Raw genomic sequence first — 26,016 nt, forward strand, 5'->3', positions numbered from 1 at the left:
GCATTAACTGAATCAAGGTCACACTATTCTAAATCTTGGTATTATTTTTTTTCTTACTTAACTCTAGATCATGGGTATCTTCTCAGACATGTACCTCATTCTCCTGATACATCATTTATGTTTACTGCTATAAGGGATGTACAGATGTATGGGTTCTTTTGGTTAGTTTGTTTTAAATATTTGCTATCATCAAATGCATGTTGATCACATTTTACTACCAGAAATGTTTTAGTAAGGCTTTCAAGGTTTTTAGCAATAGCTCATTTGCACAATAAAAATGTAATTCAGTTAACAGACAAAATTGAGGCCAAGGCTTTGCTCCATGATCTTACCATTTGCTTTAATTATGTTTTCCCATTACCTGTCCAAATGCTGAAACAAAATGTTGTTAGGGACTTGTAAAGCTAGGAGAAAACAGCAGTGAGCGATCCATTTGATTAGAATATTTTGAGAAAGTGAATGGTAAGGAATGGAAACAATTAAGCCTCCCTCCTTTCCTCCCTTCCCTTTGTGTTTACTGACTGCCTTCTAAGTGCTGAGAGTACTGTGCTCAGACCGTGATGAGGCTCAGACGCTGATTTTTGCCTTTGCATAAATCCTCACACTGCAGAATTTCTATTCACAGGGTGACTGTGTTATAGGGGTAACTGTGTTAGGGTCCTTTCAGTATATCTGGTAGCTCAATGCTTTTCCTTGAGTTCTGACAATTATAGATCATGTTACAAGCCCTCTATCCTGGAAGACTTTGTAAGAGCAAGATTGATGCATATTACATTTGCATATTTATTTTCTGTGAAAGCAGGTATAGTCTCCCAAGCTGCTCAAGAAAACAAACCCTGTATATTTAGGAAGAATTTATTTCAACTCTTTCGTCACGGTGTTTCATGAACACAATATTATACTTTAAATTATAATTCGAGTTTTGAAGCATTTATTTTGTTTGATTAATGAACTGAAATATAGAAAAGACAATTAGGAAGAGACAAAACAATTTAAAATGATTTTTAAAACCCTTAGAGGTGTAATAATTAGAAAAGATTCAAAATGAGCTGTACGCATCCATCTCTTAAAGCTCTTATCTCCTCATCTCTCCTTCTTTTTCCAAAAGTGTTGACTATGAGGAAAATGAGCAGACTGGTTTCTTAGCAACTTGCTCTTTGCTTAAACTTAAATTGTTATTACTATATGGAGAGTTCATTAATTGGTGAATGAAGATGAATCGGGAGAAGGATGTTACATCATGTGCAAGTGGGCATCTTTAGAAACAATGCATTTGGCATGTCCAATTTGTTGGTATACTTTTTACTTCTGGATATAAGATCCATTTTCTTTTTTTGATGTCATCTGTTTGGCATATCCTTAAGAGGTTCACTGAAAATGTAATTTTATAGGCAACCATCTACATGCTGCTAAAATATATATTTTTTTGATTCTTTAAATTGAAGTATAGTTGCTGTATGATATTATATAATATAGGTGTACAGTATGGTGATTTGCAATTTTTAAAGGTTATACTCTATTTATAGTTATTATAAAATATTGTTATTTTATAATAACTGTGTTGTACAATATATCCTTGTAGCTTATTTTCTACCTAATAGTTTGTACCTTTAATCCCTTACCCCTATGTTGCCCTCCTCCCTTACCTCTCCCCACTGGTACATGATGCTGAAATATTATTCTTGTAGTGTCTCTCTGATACTTCTTTCTCTAGATGGGTGAGTGTGTCTTTTCTGGGGGTGGAGGCAAAGAAAGAGAATGCCAGCTTAAGTGGGTGTGAGCTAGCACCAGTGGAAGTAGGGCAGGAGTGGACATCTGGGGACAGGTCTTTGCCAATTTGCCCATCTGGGTTTTCCATCTCAACTCAGCCTTTGAGCCAGTAACTTGGGATGGGATGTTTGTGTATATATTTTCTTTGCTCCCACACTAAATTTGAAAGGAAGTAAGAACCAGGGTGAGAGAAAGCTATTTGTTTTCTCATACCCTTATACCTTCCTTGAGAATGGGGTGGGTTGGGGGTGGGGGAGTACTTCCCTGAGGACACTGGAAATTGTTTGATCCCTACATAATAATCCATTGATTCTTGTATTTGCTGCAGTTAAATTCTAGTTCATTTCGATAAATTATTGTAGTTCTTAACTTTCTTATCAACTCATCCTTTACTTATCAGAAATCATTCAGCAAATAAAGCACTTGGAAACTTTCTGGGTCTTTGAGGTGAGTCTTAACCATTCAACCAGAGTAATTCTGTTCATACTGGCAAACTGGTCAGAACTCACATCTTTAAGAGAAAAAATGGTTTTGTAATTACTTCAATACCAGAAGGCAATCTCTCAATTTTTGGTAGTACATTTGGACCCGTTACCAGCATATTACCAATGTATTTTGAAGCACGTCGTATCCTGAGAACGAAAGTGGGAAATCCTTCTTAACACAGGGCTCTTCCTTTGTTTTCACAGGTGGTATCAGACATCTAAATGGAAAAAATTCAAGGGATGCTCCTGAGTAGTTTTGTTCCCGTCTAAATGAGAATTGTTCAGGCCCCTGGGTGCACAGCGGTGGTCTTAATCACCCCAGTGTGCTCAATCTGAGAATAAAATGTGCTACTGATTTCACACGAAAGATGGATGTAAAGGAAGAACATCTCCTACAACTTGCTTCCGCTGAAGGCTATCTATTACTTTCTGAGTCTCAGTGGCCAGAACCTGCTGTTGATAGTTTAAACTGTACTGTCTTCCTGTTTCCTTCTCTCTTCCTCCTTTGACCCATGCATATTAGAGAATATCTCTCCTAGGAACTGGAACCTGGTCATGATTTTCCTCCTGTATTGTTATTTTGTTTATTTCCGATTGATTCTCCATTATTTCCTTTTTTTTTTTTTTTTTTTTTCTGTATAGTGTGACTAATTAGCTGGCGTATTGTTAAAAGTCTCCCCAGTCAGGTCAGATTCTAAAAACATGCTACAGCAAGAGGACTCTCCTTTCTTCAGGAGAAACTATTTTCATTTCTCATTATGCTTTTATTCATTAAAGCAGGTGATAAAACAGCATCTTCCTGTCTCACACTCACCAGGAGCTCCACTTGAAGGAAATATCCCCTTCCTAACAATGTGAAAAGGCACCTAAAAATGAAATCCTCAGAGGTGCATCTGATTTTGTTTTCACTGGGTGTTCCTCTTTCTCCTCCTATTTATTATTCTCCTATTAAAAATAATATGTGGATATTATAGAAAATTCATGGGTATTATAGAAAACACAGACTACATGGAAAAGTAGAAAATATAGTCTCACTACCTAAAGGTAATCACTGCTAACAAGTCAGGATGTTTTTCCAAGTCTGTTTTTTTTCTATGCATGTTTTATTTCTCTTTTAAAATTTTACATAATGTCATCATACCACGTATACAATTTTATATACACTTTTTCAGTTAATATTTTATCGAAGATATTTTCTTTATACTCACGGTCTTCTTAAACTTTACATTAACAATTGCATGTTGTTCAGTGTCTAATGATTTCCACTATGTTGGTCATTGAAGGTGGTTCTCCTTGGCCAGGTGGATGAGCATCTTTGTGCCAACATCTTTTTCCACAGTTGGGAAAACTTTTCATGGCTAGATTCCCAGGAATATGTATTGTTTATCAAACTATTTACAAGGCTTTTTCATAAATGTTTAGCAAATAGGAATTATTAACTTGATATAAGATATGAGATACATGAACCTAGAACTCTTAAGATAAAATATTATATCTAATCCTTAGTTTAAGAAGAAACCAATATACTTATTTCAGTATTATAGATGGTGAAGGCATTGGTATAGAATTGGAAAAATTATATTATTGAACATTTGTAGTCCCAGCTTTGTCTGGAAGTGGTGTTATCTTTGCCCAAAAGAGATGCGCTTGGAAGTATATAAAGTCATTTAAATGTCCATGATTAGTTTTTCCACTTTGAATAGAGTGTACTCAGTGGCTAAAGAAGAAAATCTTAGAAGGAAGCTGTTAAATGATTATCTAATTAGAAAAGCTACAAAAGCATGAACCAAAAAAGCTTTTTCTGTTTTGTCTGGGAAGTAGTTAAAATGACTACTCACAATATTCATGATGTTTTCAGGGAATGAGCACAAATAAAAGGTGTCTTTTTACTTAGACCTCGTTAATGGTCTAACAGGGAATCTTATTCAGTAACAGGATTGATCAGTTCATGGTTTTGGATGCTGAAAGTAGATGGGATAAAATTAATGACAAATATTGTCAACGAAAGGAATTTTCAAGTTTTCTCTGTTGGTGAGAGAATTTCACGTTTGTTTCAACATGGCAACTAGAAGAGCTGCCTTTTCTGAAGCCACCAAGAAGAGGCTTGTGTTATCTCCACGGTGACTGGAAAAAACAAAGTATATGGCACTGAACATACTGTGCAGAGAGTGGCAACTGTCCTAACCTCTTACCTTCAATTCAAGTGGTGAATTTGAATAAAATCCGTAAATTAAATTGAAAACCTACCAGAAGACAAAACTTAGCATAACTATTGGCTGATCCCCTTAATTGTGTTTGTCCCTACATTCACATTTCCACTGACTGTTTTTTTGTTAGTGTAAGAAATAGGCCATGTGCTCATCAGTATCATGAGTAAAAGCAATTCTCCCATTGATGCTGATGACAGAGAACTTGAACAATACTCGGAATTCACTTGTATTGGAGAGGGAACTGCCCAGTGTTTCCAGCTCAGCTTGTCTGGGTGATGTTTTTGCATGGTGACTCTCCATGATTTTTGTGTAGGCCAATTCATTGTTTTAGGTGTAGCTCATGAAAATAGCACACGTCTTGGATGCACCTCTCATCAAGGGTGCTCTGTCTTGTACATGGTACTAAAAGTGTCCTGTGCACGTGTACATCACTGCTGATAACCCTACAGCTTGGTTTAAATGAGTGGGTCAATGAATTAACCAGGAGGAAATGTCATGGGTTGCCTTTGTCATTCTACTGAGCGTGAAAAAATACAATTCCTTCCTTCATCCAGATGCATTTCTATGGGGATTTGATTCCCAGAGTTACGTGAGCTGACTTCACTAAGCAGATGACTAGAACATTCTGAGCAAATGCAAGCAGAAGAATGTCCCCCGTGGTTCTGATTCTTGCCAGCAGGGCCACATTTGGATCCCATGGTTAAGCACCCATCTGTAGCCCAAGGGTCTCCAGCTTCTGTGACTTGGAGCTAGCCTCCTATGTCACCAACCCTCAGACATGCATAGCAGTTTCTGAGATTACAGGGGTCTCCTCTGGCCTCAGGATCTGTCTTGGGGCCAACATGGTGTCTTTTGTCCACAGCCCCATGTGGTGATGGAGCCTCAGGCCCAGACTGACGTACATGGTTTCCTTGCTGAGGGCAGGGTCCTCCAAAGCCACCTTGGTTCCAGGCAGAACTGGGGAAGTGTGTCTCCCTCTCACCACCCCTTCCCCTTCTTGGTCCATGTGGGGGACTGCACTGTGTGGTTGTCATGGAGACGGCCTCTGCCCATGGCCTCCGTCTCAAAAGGAAAAGGCTGAGAAGTCAGGCCGTTGGCCGAGCTGGTGCTGGATATTGGAGACAAACGTCCCACTGCCTTTCCCGACCCCCATCCCAGGCACGCGTGGACTGGACGGGACTTTATTCTCCTGAAGATGAAAATCGTGAGGGGTAAAGTAGCCTTCGGTGGCCCACCCCATCCATCCATCAGACCTCAGCAGATGTTTCTGAACCATAGTTCATTTAGGATCAAGCTGGGGCTTTGGGACTGCACGCGCACACATTTATAGCCTCAATGTTTTTAATCAATGTTTTTCTCCCCCGGCAGAAGTCCTGTGTGACTAGGAAAAATTTCCCTCATTTTTTCATAATGTGCAATGTGTTGTCACTAAGTGTCCACTGTGAGCACTTCCTGGGGACCCAGAATAAAATAAGTAAAAAATAAAAATTAAAACAAATCAAAAAGGAGAAGGAGGCTCTGCCCTCCACGGTCTTCCAATCCATTCGAGGACATTGATTTAAGAAACAGGAACTTGACGCGACAGACAGCATGCCACGCGTAAAGGCAGTGGGTTGCAGACCCAGGAGAGACCTGCGTGGGCAGAAGGGTTCAAGAGGCACCTGCTTGTGCAGCAGAGGCAGGAGATTGGCTTCCCCCGAATTCCTCCGTGTCTGTAACTGATAAGTGCCTTGAGAAGTTCCCTGGGGTAGAGCGTGAGGCCCAAGTGTCTAAAGCGGGTCACTAATTGATGTGCACACGCAGGGCTGAGGTGTCTGAAGTTGCTCGGGGGAAAACTGAGGCAGATTTATGGAGATGGGACACAGCACAAAGGTGCAGGCTAGGAGGGGCGTGTTAAGGGGTGTACAGGGTGCAGTTCTTGGGAGCCCCTCCCTGTGAGGGCACCAATCGTCAGGAAAGAAATATACAAACCAGGAAGCAATCACGGCAGCAGACAGAGCACACGTGGTCATCTAGACTACGGACCACATCATGCCTGGGAGCCACCCTCGGGCTCCTGTCACGCTGGACTACAGCAGTACCCTTCAAACACCTGTCTCCATCATTGCCCTCATGTCTCCTCCTCATTCTCGGCACTGCCTGAGAGTTATCTTCTTGATGCTCCCCCACGGAGCATCCTGTCCCCTGCTCATGAGTCTTCAGTGGCTCCCCATTTAATTTCTGCCCAAATCCCAAAAAGGGAGCTTATGACATGGGCAGCCTGCCCCTCATCTGCCTCTGCAGATACATGATGTGACCTCCCTGCCTTGTCCCCAAACTCCATGTGGCTGTCCTGTTCTGAGTTGAATGCTGTGTCCTCCTCCCAGCCCATTTCTTACCACTGGCTGCCCAGCATTCTGCATCCCAGGAAAGCCACACTGCTTATGTGGTCCTGCCTTCTCCCTGGATTTTTTCACCTCTTTTGTCGTGTGCCTTAATGGGTCTTCTAATGGGTAGCAGTAGAGTGCCATAGTTTGGAAATACAGGACACATTTACCTTTCTGTGAATCCCAGTTTCACTGCTTGCTGGCTGTGTGACTTTGGGAAGGTTACTTAAACTCTCTGTGCCTCAATTTACTCATCTGTAAAATGACTCCTTCCCCTCAGAGGGGTGGGAGGATTAAATGAGATAACTGAAGGGGTGCTAAGGTCCTGGCTGGCACTTCCTAGCTGCTCAGTGAAGGTTAGCACTCTTTATTGTCGCCACTCTTAGCTGCTCCTTTGTTCAAAATCTCTTCCACCTTTCTTTCTGATGAACTCTTACTCTATCATCAGGGCCCAAGTTGGGAATCACCTTCTTCAGAAAGCCTGCCTTGATCCTCCGCTCCCAGAGCAGCTCTGTCCTAAGAGAGCTTCCCAACTCTTCTACCTCCTGGCTGTGCAGAAGATGAGAACATCTGTGGGTCACCTGTGTGCTAGAGAGGGACTTCTCGAGGCCACGGGCCCTGGCCAGCCCCATCCCCCTCCAGCAGCCCCGAGCTGGAGGATGAACACCTCACTCACTGACCTCCTGCCTGGCTGGGCATCCTGGCCGGGCATGTGTGGTTAACAGTTCCCACCATGGTCTGTTTGGGGTCTCCCTCCCTCTCTCGCTGTGACATTCGGGAGAGAAGGGCTTTGTGTTCCCAGTTTGTTTGGCTCACTGCTTCTAGATGATGCCTGGTCTATTGCTGGAGCTCAATCAGGTGCCTGCGTGGTTGGATTGAATTAGTCACCACCTTCCACGTGCGCAGTGGTTTCCTTATTAGTGTTTCTCCTCCTCCCTTCTTGGCTGGTTAAAATATGTCATCCCCAATTAAGCATCATCCTGCCCTTTTCTTGCACCCCAGGCAGAGGTCACCAGTCCTTCCCCATGTGAGTTTGGAACCTGATTTATAAACTTGACTGCAGCCCTTGCAGCCTGTCCATAAGGTGTCATGGTCATCATGTAGGGATCTGTCCTCCCACTGGATTAGAGCTCTTGTAGGACAAAGACCAGGTCTTTTTCACCATTTCATTAATTTGTGCACTCAGACACATACACTGTGTGCCTTACCATGCTTGGATATCACCATAAACCTGTCCCCGGAGATCTTACTGTCTGCAGGGAGTCCTGAGTCTTGGGTGACGACTGGGGCTGTAGTACAGGGGTCCAGGGGGCAAATACGAGGGGCTCCCAACCTAGCTCTGGGGGAAGGGGCAGGAGGGATCCCCAGAACCAGCAAAACGATCAAGAGGGTTGATGCAGGACAGGTGGGGCTTGTTTGAGGCAGAGGGAACCCATGCAGGGGCAGGCGAGTGGTTGAGAGCATAAACTTGAACCAGCTTGCCCGGGTTCATATCCTGACCCTGGAGTATACTTAGACCCGAGCCTGGCAAGCAGCCCCGACTCACTGATGTTAGCTTCATACCTGTGGGTCCCTTATTCACTTCCTTTAAGTTCTGAATTCTGTGTTCTCGGCACAATGTTTCACCATGTGGTGATCCTGTGAAATGTGCCCTCACGTGGCAGGAAAGTTTTTGCTGGGGAAAAATGAAAAGGAGCAAATACCTCCAAGGAGCCATCCTCATACAGATCAAGAGGATTCGGGCTTCCTGCGGGGGTGCAGGGGACCCGGTGTAGGGGGCACTAGGGCACATCCTCAATGGCTCCTTCCCACCCTCAACCCCAGGGTGAATTCTTCATACAGAAGAACACTTGTTTTTATTTTAAAAATAGCAAAAAGGATATAGCTCCTAAATTAAGAGAGTTCGTATAATGTGTACACACACACACACACACACACACACACACACACATATATACACACACATAGTTATGAGGTGGGGGAATAGTGTTTGTGGTAATTTTGTGTGGCTGAAAGTGAAACCTCACGTGCTCATTTGCCTTTGTGCTTTTAAGTGAGTACAAAAGAACAAATACGAGTGTTACAGCCCTGCTGTGACTCCAGTCAACGGAGTTAAATAGCGATGGTCTCTGTCTTTGTTTCCTCCTGTCCTGCATCCTCCCCCCAGGGCTCTTCCATCCCCTTCCCTCCTCTTTGTCTCCCTTCTTTCAGTTCAGCGCTGGCAGATGGCTCTGACGTCTACTTAATTTTTCTCGGAGATGGGTCAAGAATAGAAGCAAGGCTGCCCTTCTAGGCTGATGGAGAGGGCTTTTGCCTCCAATTTCACCTCTCACATCCCCTGGTTCAACCTCCAGGCACAGACAACCCCCCCGCAAAGTGGAAATCCCCTGGGCGCCCTTGGCTTTGCCTTGAATCTGCTCAGTGGAAGCTGCAGCACTCTTATTATTCCAGAAATGGATTTTCTTTCAAGCCCCACTGTCAGTTTCTTTCGGGCAGATCAGGCAATTTATGGATGCTTAAGGAGCCGTGTGCCTTCAGTGACCCAGAACTGAAGACACTCGGGTGTCCTGGCGCTGGTCGCAGCACCCCCGTGGGTTTCCCTAACAGCCCAGCTCCCCCAGGGACAGCCCAGGCACAACCAGCACCCTCACTCCCGGCAGGCCTCCCCCCACTCTCTACCCATCAAAGCCCCAGGCTCTGACCCCTGCTGTCCTTGGAGTGTCTGGAAGCAAGAGACTCTCATTCCAAGTGCGAGTTGTTTCCAGATCAGGAGAACAATTTCCTTCCACTCCTGAGAGCACTCTGCGTTCCAGCTCCAGAACCCTGGGCTGTGTCCTTTCTTCGTGGGCTTTCCTCTTTGGATCCTTCTGAAATGAAGTGACACAATTTCTCCCCCAATTAAAAAGAGAGGCTTTCGTATTCAGACTTGAGGTGCCTTTGACTTGGATGCAAGCATTTTTGAGTTCAGAGAAGGGAGATAAATTCACTTTCATCAAGCCCTCACTGCCTCTGTATCCAGTGTGCTCAGATTAATTATCAAAGAACGCGGACACCCGCGGCTGAGATGCAGCCCTTAAACTTCCCTGCGCTTCGGCCTCCTTATTAGAAAAAGGAGAAGTTGAGCTAAACTCTTACCCAGGTTGTCCCCTCTCTGAAACACCAGCATCTGTTGCTCCCTGGACAGATGAGCAGAGCTCGGCTTTGGCCAGAACACCGATGAGCTTTCTCTTCTTGGTCATTTCGAGTGCTTTGAACTTATTTCTGTAAATGTGACAGGGACGAGAGGATGGGTATGAAATGTGGAGTGCTGGCAGTGTTCTTCCCTCTCACCATCCGCCCAGGCTTCAGAGGGTTCCGCAGGCCGCCTCTTGTGGGAATGATCCCAGGGATGGGAAGATGAGGGGACTGACACCAGGCAGGCCAGAGAAAGGAGGAGGGAGGCGTGGATGTGAGAGAGCGTTTACGGAGTGTGGAGAGACTTTGGGTCCTGGCCAGCGAGTGTGTGCATGCGTGTGTGCATGTGTATGGGTGTGCATGTGCATGTACGCGTGTGCATGTGTATGCATGTGCATGGGTGTGCATGTGTACGTGTGCAGATGTGCGTGTGTGCATGTACATGGGTGTGCATGTATGTGTGTATGCATGTGTATGGTGTGCATGTGCATGGGTGTGCATGTACATGTGTATGGGTGTTCATGTGCGTGTGCATGTACATGTGTGCATGTGTATGGGTGTTCATGTGCGTGTGTGTGCATGTACATGTGCGCATGTGTATGGGTGTGCATGTGCATGTGCACGTGTACGGATGTGCATGTGTGCGTGTACATGGGTGTGCATGTACGTGTGTACACATGTGTATAGGTGTGCACGTGCATGTGTGTGCATGTACAGGTGTGCATGTGTATGGGTATTCATGTGCGTGTGTGTGCATGTACATGTGTGCATGTATATGGGTGTGCATGTGCATGGGCATGCATGTGTGTGTGTGCATATGTGTGCACGCACATACAAACCATCTGGAACCCTCCGTGTCTTCCTCTGTCCCACCACTCTCTGCAGTGGCCACCTCAGACCACCGTGAGACCTCCGGCTCCCCCTCTACCTCCGTCCCCTTCTTTGCTCTTGGCAAACAGGCTTCCTACTCCCCCCACCCTCACTCCCATGGGTGCTCACTCAGCCCCCTCTTCCAGATTTGCAGACACCCCGCCCACTGGGCCGGCTTTTCTCCTTCCTTCCCACTGCCCTTTGTCTTTTCCAAGTTGATTCCTTCCTCCTGCGCTTTGGACTCCATCCCCCGTGCTTCTCAGGAACCTTCTAGGATTGGTTACTCCTCCTCCTCACTTTTCCCTTCTCACTGGAAGTATTTCCACTGCTTCCACCTTTCCTACCCTCAGAATAGAGCAGCCCTGCCCTCCACCTTCCCCCGGGACTCCTGTCCCCTCCCTCTCACAGTCTGAAACCTCACAGATGTCCCCGGACTTACGGCCTCCGTTTCCCTCCCTCTTGCGCATGGCTGAGCCTCCTCCAGCTGGCCCCACACCCCTCGTCTCCCGAGGGTCATCACCGGGCTCCGTGTCTTCCATCCGGCGGCGTTTTCCGGTGACCTCTCTTCTCTTGGCTTTCTGGAACCGCAGTCTCGGGTTTCTCCCTGCCTCTGTCAGCACTTTCTCAGTCGCCTTTGAAACTTGCCCTGCTCTATTCCTCTATTCAGGTTGACTTTCCTAGGCTCCATCCGCAGCTCTCTCCTTGTGTGCCCGGGTCCCCTCCTTCACACCCACAGCTTCAGCTACCATCCAGATGACCCTGATTCCCAGGTGTACAGCTGCAGCCCGTACTTCCCACCTGAGCTCATACCAGCTCATCCCACTGCCTAGTTAGCGTTTCTCCTTATCTTCACTAATGTTTCCTGCGATAGTGCCAGACAGAAATCCTAGCATCATTACTGATGCTCTCTTTCCTCCCACATCGTAGCCTGTCTTCGTACCCCCTAAGTATCTTGAGTCTAACCATGTCCCTCTTTCTCCACTTAAATCTAACTTTGTCTCACCTTACTACCCGCATCCAAGCCACTCTCTTCTCTGCCTGAATAACAGTCACAGATTCTGACCCCTCCCGGATCACCTGGTCACCTCCTCGAAATCCTTCTCTGTATTGAGACCAAAGTGATCTCTGCAAGATGAAAACCTGCTCATGTGATGCTCTTGTTCAAAACCCTCAAATAGCTCCCCGTTGCTCTTGGGATAATGACCCAGGTTGTTAGCAGAGACTGCAGGGCTAAAGCCTACTCTGGTCCCATCTATCTTTCTATAGCATCGTCTGATACACGCTCCCTGAACTCTGACACTACTGAGAGGGAAGAGGGATGCTATTCATGATTAGTCTGTGACAACAAGCGTGAAACAGTCAACAGTCTTGGGAAAACTGTGTGATTTCCCCACTCAGGACTGACATCCTCCCTCTGGCCCCGGGGCCTTTGCTCATCCTGTCCCATCTGCCTGGGAGTCTCTTCCTTGCCTCGTCACACTTTTGTAGCTCCCACCATGATATATATAACTCTATGGTGCCATTGACGCCTCCTCCGAGGGTCTTCATCACTGTTGCCATTTTGCATATATTTATGTGATCTTGGACATATACTGACATTCCTGGCTGAAACTGTAAGCTCCCTGCAGTCAGGACCCATGTATATCCAGCAAGCAGTGCAGTGCCTCACATATAACTGCTAAATGATGTTCGGTGGGTGAGCGAATGGATAAATCAGGTAATTGCTGGGAGAGAGTTATCCATTGGTCTCTCTTCTTTCTATCCCTCCGCCTTTGCTTCTGACTCTTCAAGGATTATCGTCTGACAAACAGCCTTGGAGACACAGATAATTTCTCCCTTCAGAACAAAGAACAGGCACAGTAACTTTAATAAAGACAATGTCTTCCTCTGGAGAAAAGGGCAGGCAGCCCACAGCCCCTTAGAAAGACTCGGGCTCTCTAAATCACTGTTCTTCTGTAATGCAATTGACCACGTGCATAGGTATCACGTGATTCTTTTCATGTTGCCTTGTGGGAATTGGGGCTCTGGTAACCAAAGCAAGAAATGCTGATACTTTGGCTACTGCTGTGACTGATGAATCCCTTGTCTCTGACACAGGGGTCTTGGGTCCTCTCCCAGCATCCACGCCAGTCACATGTTGGGTGAAATCTCAGAGTTTTCCCAGGGCTTGACATTAACTAGAGTAATTCTCTTTTGTCCTTTCTGTATGTTTCTTGGAGTTCAGTATCAAAATGTGAACAAATGAAGCATGAATGCCTTGAGTACCATCCCTTTATCCCTTTTACACAAACGGCATCCCCGGGTGACACTGTGAAGTCAGCAATGTTTTCCTCTCTTTCTTCCATGTTCTCTTTTTCTCCTTCTGGTTTTGTAATTTTTTTCCCTCCTAGGTCTTTGGTCTATATTCTCTTCCCTTTCAAGTGGTTAAACGAATTCCTCCTACATTGTTAGCCAAATTTTACAGAGGACTCTTAAAGAGGAAACACATTCAAGGTTTAGTAAAGTCTAGAAGAAAAAGTCTTGGATTAGAAGTTAGGAGATAACTTTTAGATTCATTCAGGACGAACTAGTTATCCGAAATTGGACAAGTCGTAAAACTTGTTTTCTCATCTGAACGCACTCACCCATTCATTTAACAAATCAGCTACTGAATTTTATTTGGAATAAATGACATGGTTGCTGCCTTTCAGTGGACTCACCCTCTAACGAGGGAGGCAGACAAGAGAACCTAAGATCCTAACACAGTGAAGGGTATGATAACAGAGGAAATTCTGGAGAGCCACTGCAGGGCCCAGGGGCTGCGCATGGGAACACGATTGGTCAGAGTGAGCTGGGGCCTGACCCGAGTCCCGTCGGCTAAGTGATTTGCCATGAAGAAGGCCAGGAAGGGGGTTTTAGTCAAAGGAAGGAGAAAGTCCTTACAATTTCTGTTGAGTGTTTTCCTGACTTAACTTGCTTACCAGGCTCTGCCTGTACAAACCTCTTGTGGTGTCTCTAAGGGAGAGTCTTTCTCATGTCGAGGGCCACGGCAAGTGCACCTAGTAGACGGCAGTGTAAGAATGCTGTGAAGGGCCCAGCTCCACCGCCAGGCTAGGTATTTCCTCTTAGCCTTGAAACCCTTGTAACCCTACTAACTGGGCCTAGCCTTCTTGTCTGCCAAAAGGGGATCCCATTAGGATCCCACACGGGGTGATGGTGGGGCTGTGACTGTTCGACACAGTCCTTGGTTCAAGGCAAACATCCAAGTGCCTGCATCAAAAAGGGGGCGGGGGGATACTTTGGAAATAGTTCATGTACTTTCTTTTTTGTCTCTTTGAGAACATGACCATTTCCCCAGTTGGCCCAGGATTTGCATCTGCCTGGGGTGAGAGGCGAGATCAGAAACATCTCAGAATCCAGCAGGGAGGCAGAGGGAATTCTTGGTTTCTCCCGTGCCTAATAGGATTAGACAGCAAGAGGTTAACCCTGGAAGGCAGGACGTTGTCTAGAGGTGGAATTACAAATTCTTTACTCTCCTGTTTTGAGTCTTCTCCCACCAACACCTTCCTCATAGTCTTTAGAAGGAAGACAAGGGAGATTCAGTGCATCTGGTGAGAAAATGCAAGATTGTCATTATTATTTACATCTATGTGAGTCAATAACAAGGGTTTAACAGTCTCCGTCCCCTGGGGCTGGCTGCCCCGCCAGGAACCCGCAGGAACACAGAGATGTGCTGGCCCCAAACAGCTCCTGCTCTTTCAGTCCTTCAGACAAGCGTATGCTTAGAAAATGACTGTTCTGAAAATATCCACACCTTACCAAGTAGAAACAAAAAGTAATACTTCTTATTCATTTCAGGGAGGTACAAAGCAATCCCAAGAATTTGGAAGCATCACAGAAGCTTTTAGATAAATCTTTGGAGTGCATTCCATGGTTGAGCCTGCAAACATGTCCACTGATTTACATTTTTAAAAGGGAAGTGTGTTATTTTAAAATTATCTGGATTCCTTCCAGTCTCATAGAAATGGTATTGTGCTTCCAAGGGGTTACCACAGGGTTAGATATGGTTAATGGATGGGTAAAAGTCTGCAAATCATCATTCAGTGGGGCTTACTGAGTTCTTTTGTTTTCTTTGCTCTTAAGTGGTGCTTATCTGTTGGTTGTGAAAATGGAAACAGACAAAGGATCTGCTCCAGGTCTGAGTACCTGGAGTTGAGCGGCAAAGATGCCAGTAAGGCAAACCATCGCATTCGTCCCTTTTCTGCAGAGCATGACATGTGGAATTGTTGTACATTTAAAAGGTAAAGAGATGATCGCTATTAAATATTTGAGGTATTTCCTCCTAGCCTTGAAATTTTAAATTTAATTTCTTTCCTTTCCAAAATAATATTTGACATATTTTAAAAAGCCAGAAAGCTTCACTAGGCTTGTCGTGAAAAATAGCCATCCCTGCCCTACCCCACCCTAAGCACTGAGGCAAACACTTACAAGCCTTTTGCCTATTTGTTCTGCTTTTTTGTTTTCATATTTCTAAATAATTGGCATATACTGCTATTTCTTAATTCTTGTGACTTCGTCCTGTGGAAGATAAGGACTCAGTTCTTTTCTTCCCTGTCCCCACCCTCACCTCCATGCAATAAACACCTCTCAGACCCTCCATCCTTCCAACTATGCTTGTTCAGTGTGTATGTGATTGTGACCATATAAATATCATTCACAGCAACACCACATTTCCTTTTGTGGTTGTCACTAGTGCTCTGTGTCAAATATTGGGGTGACAAATATTTGGGTTTCTACCTTCAGGGTACATGGCAAAACTTTTTTCTTGTTCCCTTGAACTTCGGTGAAATCATGAGACTGGATCTGGTTGATAGCTCCAGAGTGTGAATTGCCCATGTGAAATTCTCCACGGCTCTCTTTATACTTGTGTTGCTAACTGCCATTGTTCAAGAAGATGGTTGCTCCATCAGACTGCGACCTTTTGTTACTATGATGAGTAAAGCTCTTTTTCAACCAATACTGAGCATAAGCAAAAGATATTTTACTGTTTTAAGCTACTGTGGTTTGGGGGATGTTTGTTACCACATTCTAACAAAAGTTTTCTTAACGTATACATCTTTCTTGAACAAATGCTTGTTTTCCCTAGAAATAGCAGTGCTTCATTTAAAAAGTTTGCTTAAGTTTCTCTGTACCCATCAGAAATACACTAAAAGTATAAATCTCTTTCTTTGTCAAGGCCTCTTCATTTTTTCTTTTCTTTGGGACTTTCCATTGAAGGGTTGCCTCCAGCCCCCCACACAGTGGTCTTCCTGGAGATCCTCTTCATCTCAATACTGTGGAGCATAAAACCCCTGGTTCCTGCAACTCAAGATGACAAAGATTATTCTTACTACCCCAATATCTACTAGTTAATGGATTACATTTCCTAGCCTCCTTTGCAGCAGGTGGGCTCTGTAAATTATTTTTGGCCAAGGAGATGTAAGCCATAATGGATGTGACCTTTAGAAAGTGTTCTTAAAGAGAAGAGGCTCACCCATTTTGGTCTTTTTCTTCATCATGCTGCATGGAATAGAATGTGATGGCTGGAGCTCCAGCAGCCATTTTTTAAAACTCTCTATTTTATATTGGAGTATAGCCGGTTAACAATGTTGTGATAGTTTCAGGTGCACAGCAAATGGGCTCAGCCATACATGCATGTGTATGTATCCATTCTCCCCCAAACTCCCCCAGCAGCCATATTGGATCATAATGACAAGGACCTCTTGAAGGAGTCTAGGTCACTAATAATTAATTACAGAGCCACGAAACGAGCACTGGTCTGCTTATTGCCACACTTTTATTTATTTATTAATGTGAGAAATAAACATCCATCTTATTTAATCTGGCATTAAATTTTGGGGCACACAAGAATGAAGCTGATTCAAACTGATCCTTCCTTTTCCTTAGTTAATTCCCTTGTTTTGGTGAAGCACATCCTCTTAGCCATGGCTTGGTCAAGAAATAGAAGTGATTTTGTATATTCCAGGTACAAAGAGTTTTAATACAATAAAGAAATTGTTAGATCATTACTTCACAACTTTTATCAAAATTCATTCTAAATGGATTAACTATTTAAATGTAAACAGGGAAATCATAACACATAGGTAAACATTTATGTGATTCTAAGCTGGAGGAAGACCTTCTAAAGATGACACTAGTAGAAACCAAGTTGAGTGGGTTTAAAATAAAAATAAAATCATTTGGAAGACATAAAACCCTGAAAACAAAATAAAATAATAAATGAAAATGAATAGGAAACTGTGATTAAAACCCAGGGTTGCTGATCAAGGTTCTTTCCTTTCACCAGGATTTCTCAACCTTGGAGCTACTGACATTTTGGACCTGGATTCTCTGTTGTGGGGGAATCTGGCCTGTGCCTTGTAGGGTGGCCAGCAGCATCTTTTGTTTCTACCCACTAGATGCCCAGTGACACCCTCTCCCCTAGCTGTTGACAACTGAAAATCTCTCCAGACGTTGTCAAATGTCCTGGAGGACAAACTCACCCCTGGCCGAGGACCATTGCTCTACACCAGTGGTTCTTAAGTTTGAGTGTGCATCAGAATCCCCCGGAGGATTTGTGAAACACCGATGGCTTCGTCTTCTGCCTAGGGTTTGTGATATGGTAGGTCTGGGTTGGGGTTTGAGAATTTGCATTTTCAGTAAGTTCCCAGGTGATACTGAAGCTGATGGTCTGGGGACCACACTTTGAGAACTTCTGATTTCTGCTACTTTGCTTGCAAATAAACATGCTGTCCCCTATAAAATAAAAGTAAGAATATTATTCACATTTCCAGAACATGGAAAAGGATGACTATTGGCCATCCTCTTGACAATGGAGTTCAGGAGTTTAGAAACCAGGCTATTATAAGAAACTAGAAGATAGCTGCAAAATCTTTGGTTTATGAATCAGATGAAGATTTGGTTTATACTTGCTCTAAATTTAGTGATTTTTTTCTCAACTAATATTACTGTAGAGATGAGCAAGATGAAGAGAAACTATCTTAAGAGAAATGATCAAGATGATAGCAATGAACTGTATTAGTCTATGATATGGATGTCCACCCATCTTTATTCAACCTTTTCCCAATAGCTCATTAAGCTTCCTCTGATAAATTTTATATAAATTTCCAGAGGCTGCATAAGAAAAGCTATACTCTACTCTTCACTTAGTGACACATGATTTTTTTTAACATCTTTATTGGAGTATAATTGCTTTACATTGCTGTGTTAGTTTCTGCTGTATAACAAAGTGAATCAGCTACACGTATACATATTTCCCCATATCCCCTCCCTCTTCCATCTCCCTTCCACCCTTCCTATCCCACCCCTCCAGGTGGTCACAAAACATGGAGCTGATCTCCCTGTGCTATGCGGCTGCTTCCCATTAGCTATCTATTTTACATTTGGTAGTGTATATATGTCCATGCCACTCTCTCACTTCGTCCCAGCTTACACTTCCCCCTCCGCATGTCCTCAAGTCCATTCTCTAGGTCTGTGTCTTTATTCCTGTCCTGCCCCTAGGTTCTTCAGAAACTTTTTTTTTTTTTTTTTTAGATTCCATATATATGTGTTAGCATATGGTTTTTTTTTTTTTTCTCTTTCTGACTTACTTCACTCTGTGTGACAGACTCTAGGTCCATCCACCTCACTACCAATAACTCATTTTCATTTCTTTTTATGGCTGAGTAATATTCCATTGTATATGTGTGCCACATCTTCTTTATCCATCATCTGTCGATGGACACTTAGGTTGCTTCCATGTCCTGGCTATTGTAAATAGTGCTGCAATCAACATTGTGGGCCATGACTCATTTCGAATTATGGTTTTCTCAGGGTATATGCCCAGTAGTGGGATTGCTGGGTCATATGGTAGTTCTATTTTTAGTTTTTTAAGGAACCTCCATACTGTTCTCCATAGGGGCTGTATCAATTTACTTTCCCACCAACAGTGTAACAGGGTTCCCTTTTCTCCACACCCTCTCTAGCATTTATTGTATGTAGACCTTTTTGGTGATGGCCATTCTGACCAGTGTGTGGTGATACCTCATTGTAGTTTTGACTTGCATTTCTCTAATGATTAGTGATATTGAGCATTCTTTCATGTGTTTGTTGGCAATCTGTATATCTTCTTTGAAGAAATGTCTATTTAAGTCTTCTGCCCATTTTTGGATTAGGTTGTTTGTTTTTTTGATATTGAGCTGCATGAGCTGCCTGTATATTCTGGAGGTTGCTTTGTCAGTTGCTTCGTTTGCAAATATTTTCCCCCATTCTGAGGGCTGTCTTTTCATTTTGTTTATGGTTTCCTTTGTTGTGCAAAAGCTTTTAAATTTCTTTAGGTCCCATTTGTTTATTTTTGGTTTTATTTCCATTTCTTTAGGAGGTGGGCCAAAAAGGATCTTGCTGTGATTTATGTCATGGAGTGTTCTGCTTATGTTTTCCTCTAAGAGTTTTATAGTGTCTGGCCTTACATTTAGGTCTTTAATTCATTTTGAGTTTATTTTTGTGTATGGTGTTAGGGAGTGTTCTAATTTCATTCTTTTACATGTAGCTGTCCAGTTTTCTCAGCACCACTTATTGAAGAGGCTGTCTTTTCTCCATTGTATATTCTTGCCTCCTTTATCAAAGATAAGGTGACCATATGTGCGTGGGTTTATCTCTGGGCTTTCTATCCTGTTCCATTGATCTATATTTCTGTTTTTGTGCCAGTACCATAGTGTCTTGATTACTGTCGCTTTGTAGTATAGTCTGAAGTCAGGGTGTCTGATTCCTCCCGCTCCATTTTTCTTTCTCAAGGTTGCTTTGGCTATTTGGGGTCTTTTGTGTTTCCATACAAATTGTGCAATTTTTTGTTGCACAAATTTTTTGTTGTTGTATGATCCTTTTAATGTGCTGCTGGATTCTGTTTGCTAGTATTTTGTTGAGGACTTTCGCACCTATGCTCATCAGTGATATTGGCCTGTAGTCTTTTTTTTGTGACATCTTTATCTGATTTTGGTATCAGGGTGATGGTGGCCTCATAGAATGAGTTTGGGAGTGTTCCTCCTTCTGTTATATTTTGGAAAAGTTTGAGAAGGATAAGTGTTCGCTCTTCTCTAAATGTTTGATAGAATTCGCCTGTGAAGCCATCTGGTCCTGGGCTTTTGTTTGTTGCAAGATTTTTAATCACAGTTTCAATTTCAGTGCTTGTGATTGGTCTGATTATATTTTCTATTTCTTCCTGGTTCAGTCTCAGAAGGTTGTGCTTTTCTAAGAATTTGTCCATTTCTTCCAGGTTGTCCACTTTATTGGCATATAGTTGCTTGTAGTAATCTCTCATGATCCTTTGTATTTCTGCAGTGTCATTTGTTACTTCTCCTGTTTCATTTCTAATTCTGTTGATTTGAGTCTTCTCTTTTTTTTTCTTGATGAATATGGCTAATGGTTTATCAATTTTGTTTATCTTCTCAAAGAACCAGCTTTCAGTTTTATTGACCTTTGCTGTTGTTTCCTTCATTTCTTTTTCATTTATTTCTGATCTGATCTTATGATTTCTTTGCATCTGCTAACTTTGGGTTTGTTTTTTTCTTCTTTCTCTAATTGCTTTAGGTGTAAGGTTAGGTTGTTTATTTGAGATTTTTCTTGTTTCTTGAGGTAGGACTGTATTGCTATAAGCTTCCTTCTTAGAACTGCTTTTGCTGCATCCCATAGGTTTTGGGTCAGTATGTTTTCATTGTCACTTGTTTCTAGGTATTTTCTGATTTCCTCTTTGATTTCTTCAGTGATCTCTTGGTTATTTAGTAGCATATTGTTTAGCCTCCATGTGTTTGTATTTTTTACAGTTTTTTTCCCCTGTAATTGATATCTAGTCTCATAGAGTTGTGGTCGGAAAAGATACTTGATTTCAATTTTCAATTTTCTTAAAATTGAAAATTTCTTAAATTTCAGTTTTCTTAAATTTACCAAGGCTTGATTTGTGACCCAAGATATGATCTATCCTGGAGAATGTTCCATGAGCACTTGAGAAGAAAGTGTATTCTGTTTTTTTTGGATGGAATGTCTTATAAATATCAATTAAGTCCATCTTGTTTAATGTGTCATTTAAAGCTTGTGTTTCCTTATTTATTTTCATTTTGATTGATCTGTCCATTGGTGAAAGTGGGGTGTTAAATTCCCCTACTATAATTGTGTTACTGTCGATTTCCCCTTTTATGGCTGTTAGCATTTGCCTTATGTATTGAGGTGCTCCTATGTTGGGTGCAAAAATATTTATAATTGTTATATCTTCTTCTTGGATTGATCCCTTGATCATTATGTAGTGTCCTTCTTTGTCTCTTGTAATAGTCTTTATTTTAAAGTTTATTTTGTCTGATATGAGAATTGCTACTCCAGCTTTCTTTTGATTTCCATTTGTATGGAATATCTTTTTCCATCCCCTCACTTTCAGTCTGTATGTGTCCCTAGGTCTAAAGTGGGTCTCTTGTAGACAGTATATATACGGGTCTTGTTTTTGTATCTATTCAGCTAGCCTATGTCTTTTGGTTGTAGCATTTAATCCATTTACATTTAAGGTAATTATCGATATGTATGTTCCTATTACCATTTTCTTAATTGTTTTGGGTTTGTTATTGTAGGTCTTTTCCTTCTCTTGTGTTTCCTGCCTAGAGAAGTTCCTTTTGTTGTAAAGCTGATTTGGTGGTGCTGAATTCTCTTAACTTTTGCTTGTCTGTAAAGGTTTTAATTTCTCTGTCGAATCTGAATGAGATCCTTGCTGGGTAGAGTAATCTTGGTTGTAGGTTTTTCCCTTTAATCACTTTAAATATGTCCTGCCACTCCCTTCTGGTTGCAGAGTTTCTGCTGAAAGATTAGCTGTTAACATAATGGGGGATTCCTTTTTATGTTATTTGTTGCTTTTCCCTTGTTGCTTTTAATATTTTTTCTTTGTATTTAATTTTTGACAGTTTGATTAATATGTGTCTTGGCATGTTTCTTCTTGGATTTATCCTGTATGGGACTCTCTGCACTTCCGGGACTTGACTATTTCCCTTCCCATATTAGGGAAGTTTTCAACTATAATCTCTTCAAATATTTTCTCAGTCCCTTTCTTTTTCTCTTCTTCTTCTGAGACCCCTATAATTCGAATGTTGGTGCACTTAATATTGTCTCAGAGTTCTCTGAGATGGTCCTCAATTCTTTTCATTCTTTTTTCTTTATTCTGCTCTGTGGTAATTATTTCCACTATTTTATCTTCCAGGTCACTTATCTGTTCTTCTGCCTCAGTTATTCTGCTATTGTTTCCTTCTAGAGCATTTTTAATTCCATTTATTGTGTTGTTCATCATTGTTTGTTTGCTCTTTAGTTCTTCTAGGTCCTTGTTAAACGTTTCTTGTATTTTCTCCATTCTGTTTCCAAGATTTTGGATCATCTTTACCATTATTACTCTGAATTATTTTCAGGTAGACTGCCTATTTCCTCTTCATTTGTTTGGTCTGGTGGGTTTTTATCTTGCTCCCTCATCTGCCGTGTATTTCTCTGTCTTCTGGTTTTGCTTAACTTACTGTGTTTGGGGTCCCCTTTTTGCAGGTGCAGGTTCATAGTTCCCATTGTTTTTGGTGTCTTCCCCCAGTGGGTAAGGCTGGTTCAGTGGGTTGTGTAGGCTTCCTGGTGGACAGGACTGGTGCCTGTGTTCTGAAGCATGAGGCTGGATCTTGTCTTTCTGGTGGGCAGGACTGAGTCTGGTGGTGTGTTTTAGGGTGTCTGTGAACTTAGTATGATTTTAGGCAGCCTCTCTGCTAATGGGTGATGTTGTGTTCCTGTCTTGCTAGTTGTTTGGCGTGGGGTGTCCAGCACTGGAGCTTGCTGGTCGTCTAGTGGAGCTGGGTCTTAGCTTTGAGACAAAGGTCTCTGAGAGAGTTGTGGCTGATTATTATTATGTGGGACTGGGAGGTCTCTTGTGGTCCAATGTCCTGAGCTTGGCTCTCGCACCTCCAAGGCTCAGGCCTGACACCTGGCCGGAGCACCAAGACCCTGTCAGCCACACAGCTCCAAGCTTTCTTTGATCTCTAGAGCAGAATGCTGGCTAAATCCAGTAAATCAAAGTGAGCAAAGCTCTTCCTCTCACTGGACAGATTCCTAGAGCCTCCCTCTCTGAAGTGTTCAGAAGAGCTACTAAAGGAGGTGGGGCGACACAGAATTTTTAACACCTTAGCTAAATAATTTTTGTTAGAACAGCAGAAAGCTGCTGGAATTATTGCTATGTACATTTCTGCAGATCGGAAAAAGAATAATGAAAGAAATAATTATGGCTTGAATTTCAATTGTTGACTTCTATTTAATCTTCTAGGTTTACCAGACATGACGGAGCTCTGCAGAGGCATTTTTAGTAGTAATCGCGTTTTAGCACTAATCGGTGGCTGTTCTGCCTGCCCGGTGTCAATGTTTATTATAACCAAATGAATTTGAGAAATAAAATGGTCTATCCTTGCATCAGCAAGCTATAAGCAAAATCAATAGCCCTGTGCTGGCAACATTATTTTATTGTTGTCTCCTTAATCTCCTATACTCTTTTGCAATTACTTTCATTATTACTGCTCATTTAATGAGACCATGGAGTTTGGAACCAGATGGTGCGGTTAGTTAAATCTGGAAGACTTTAATGGAATTGAGTTCAAACCAGGTTAAGAGTAACAGAATCACAAATCTTAGTGGTCATCGTCTCATAATCATTGCTTTGTGTACATTTTATGCACCAGAAATCAGTGCAGGCTTCAAACAGAATGACTCGGATTGAGGTTCAGAGAGACCCAGTGTGCTTACTCACTCTTTCATTCATTCACTCATTCATTCAACGAATATTTAATCGTGTTCCTCTCTGGGTACTGCAGTATGGCATCAACAAGACAGGCACATTTCTGGTCCTATGGAGCTTGTAGTCTACTGTAGGAGAAAGAAAATAACAAACAAACAAGCAAGATTACTGCCCCTTGTGTTAAGAGGGAAGAAGCAGGGAGCTGAAGAGGGGGGAGAGGATGTGTGAAGTTCAGGTGGGTGGTCAGGAAACTCCAGGACACCTGTGTGCAAGAAGGAAGGTGGCCCAAGATGAGGCCAGGAGCTGCTGGACCCAGAGATGCTGCATGGGCCAATGGGCATTTAGGCACTGAGATTTTCTGGGGATTTTAAATACACCTTTGTGCCAAGGTGCTGATGAATAAGACTTGTAGGAAGAACATCTCTTGGGTGAGGGCAGTAAATATTGATGATTCAGACAATATGTAAAGTCAGAAGCATGATTTTAAACATTTGTGCAGAGGGCAGGCAAAGCAGAGGGATCATTTTGATTAAAAATTGCCCTACAGGGCTTCCCTGGTGGCACAGTGGTTGAGAGTCCGCCTGCCGATGCAGGGGACACGGGTTCGTGCCCTGGTCCGGGAAGATCCCACATGCCGAAGAGCGGCTGGGCCCGTGAGCCATGGCCGCTGAGCCTGCGCGTCCATAGCCTGTGCTCCGCAACAGGAGAGGCCACAACAGCGAGAGGCCCGTGCCCGGCTACCACAAAAAAAAAATTTCCTTACATAGTAGCAATAATTAAAATTTTGTATCACTGCACTTCCTGTAAGGCATATCTTTCTTGTTAAATCTACCCAGCATCTCTTCTCCCCTGTCCCCCACCCACCCCCCTCCTCCTCCTCCATGTTGGTAACAGTGCCCAGCCTGCCTCTGGTGAACATCACTGCCCCACACCACATCCTTGGTAAACGGCTGCAGTTCTCTCCCAGTGGTTTCCTGTCTGCTCTTTCTTCCTGGCCTGAGTCTCCTTCTCTCCTGTTGGGCACTTCTGCATCTGTTAACCAAAGAGACACAAGACCACCAAAGTCAGGAGGACTGAGCAAACTGCCAAAGTCTCCACCCTCCCCCAGAATTCTCATAGCAATTTATGCTTCCCTTGTTGGCACTTATATTTGCCTTGTTTAAGCAGAGTGACCTAGATGATTCGTTCATGTTGATGTTCTCTGGACCTCTTACCTTTTACACAGCAGATACTAAAAAATATTTATTGAATTGAATTCTTACCAGCAGTTACTGTTTATTGAGCCATTAATTTGCCAAGCATTCTTCCAAAGGTTTGTTATTTAATTTTTATGTGATGCTTAATTTTACGTGTCAACTTGGCCATGGTGCCCACATATTTGGTCAAGCATTATTGTGGATGTTTCTGTGATAATTTTTAGATGAGATTAACTCTTAAATCAGTGGACTCTGAGGAAAGCAGATTGCTCTCTATATTGTGGGTAGGCATCACCCAATCAGTTGAAGGTTGGAATAAACACAGACTGATCTCCTCAGCATGAAGGAATTGTGGCAGTAGGTGGCCTTTGGACTCAAACTATAACTCTTCCCTGGGTCTCCAGCCTGCCAGCCCATGCTGCAGATTTTGGACTCACCAAGTCTCCACCATTGCATGAGCCAATTCCTTAAAATCAATCTCTCTCTCTCTCTCTGTGCCTCCCTGACTAATAATACACCTTTACATCTAACCATTTATGCCCATTTTATAGGTGAAGAAGTTGAAGTTCAGAGACATTTAGTACCATGCCCAAGGGTACACGCCTGACAGGTATGGTGCCAGGATTCTGATCCAGGTATTTCTGAGCCCCAGGACACTACAGCTTCTTATGCATGAATTCAAGGAATAAGATCACCATGAGTTGCATGTAACACAACCTGTGTTTACTATAAAGTGACTCTTCTTTTTAATGATTCACAAACTACCTTGGGATCTTATAGTGCAAGAGACTCATCAATATGCAAATACCTTATCATCCAAGTGAGATGTGAAAACGCCCATTAGCAGAGAGGGTTGGTGGACACGGAGGCATGTCACTGTTTTTTATTGCACGTGAACTTGTTTGGCATATTTAAGTCCTGCAGATTAAATTCTCTCCTTTCCAGTCATAATTTCCAGTATGATCATGAAATAACCACACAATTTTTTATAAACAGTCAACTGCAGGATCTTTAGGAATATGAGAGGGAATTAAATGGACAAAAATGTAAAATTAACTGTTTTGTTGAAAGTAAGGTTGCATCCCTTCCCTCCAAAAGTGAAATGAAAATAAAGAGAAGTAGGCAGTCCATGTGGATGAAATT

General features: G+C 42.9%; 1 protein-coding gene across 1 annotated transcript in view; it reads left to right on the forward strand.

The window, feature by feature from the left end:
- TRPM8 (transient receptor potential cation channel subfamily M member 8) overlaps positions 1-3,269 on the forward strand; it is a gene marked incomplete at its 5' end in the record, with an annotated part of 78,418 nt that extends 75,149 nt beyond the window's left edge. The window contains one exon of the mRNA XM_081242168.1: positions 2,460-3,269. The remainder of the gene's footprint in view (positions 1-2,459) is intronic.
- Between the last annotated feature and the right edge of the window lie 22,747 nt (positions 3,270-26,016).

This window comes from Mesoplodon bidens (genome assembly GCF_964165515.1).
Source record: "Mesoplodon bidens genome assembly, chromosome: 8".
NCBI classification, from domain to species: Eukaryota; Metazoa; Chordata; class Mammalia; order Artiodactyla; family Ziphiidae; genus Mesoplodon; species Mesoplodon bidens.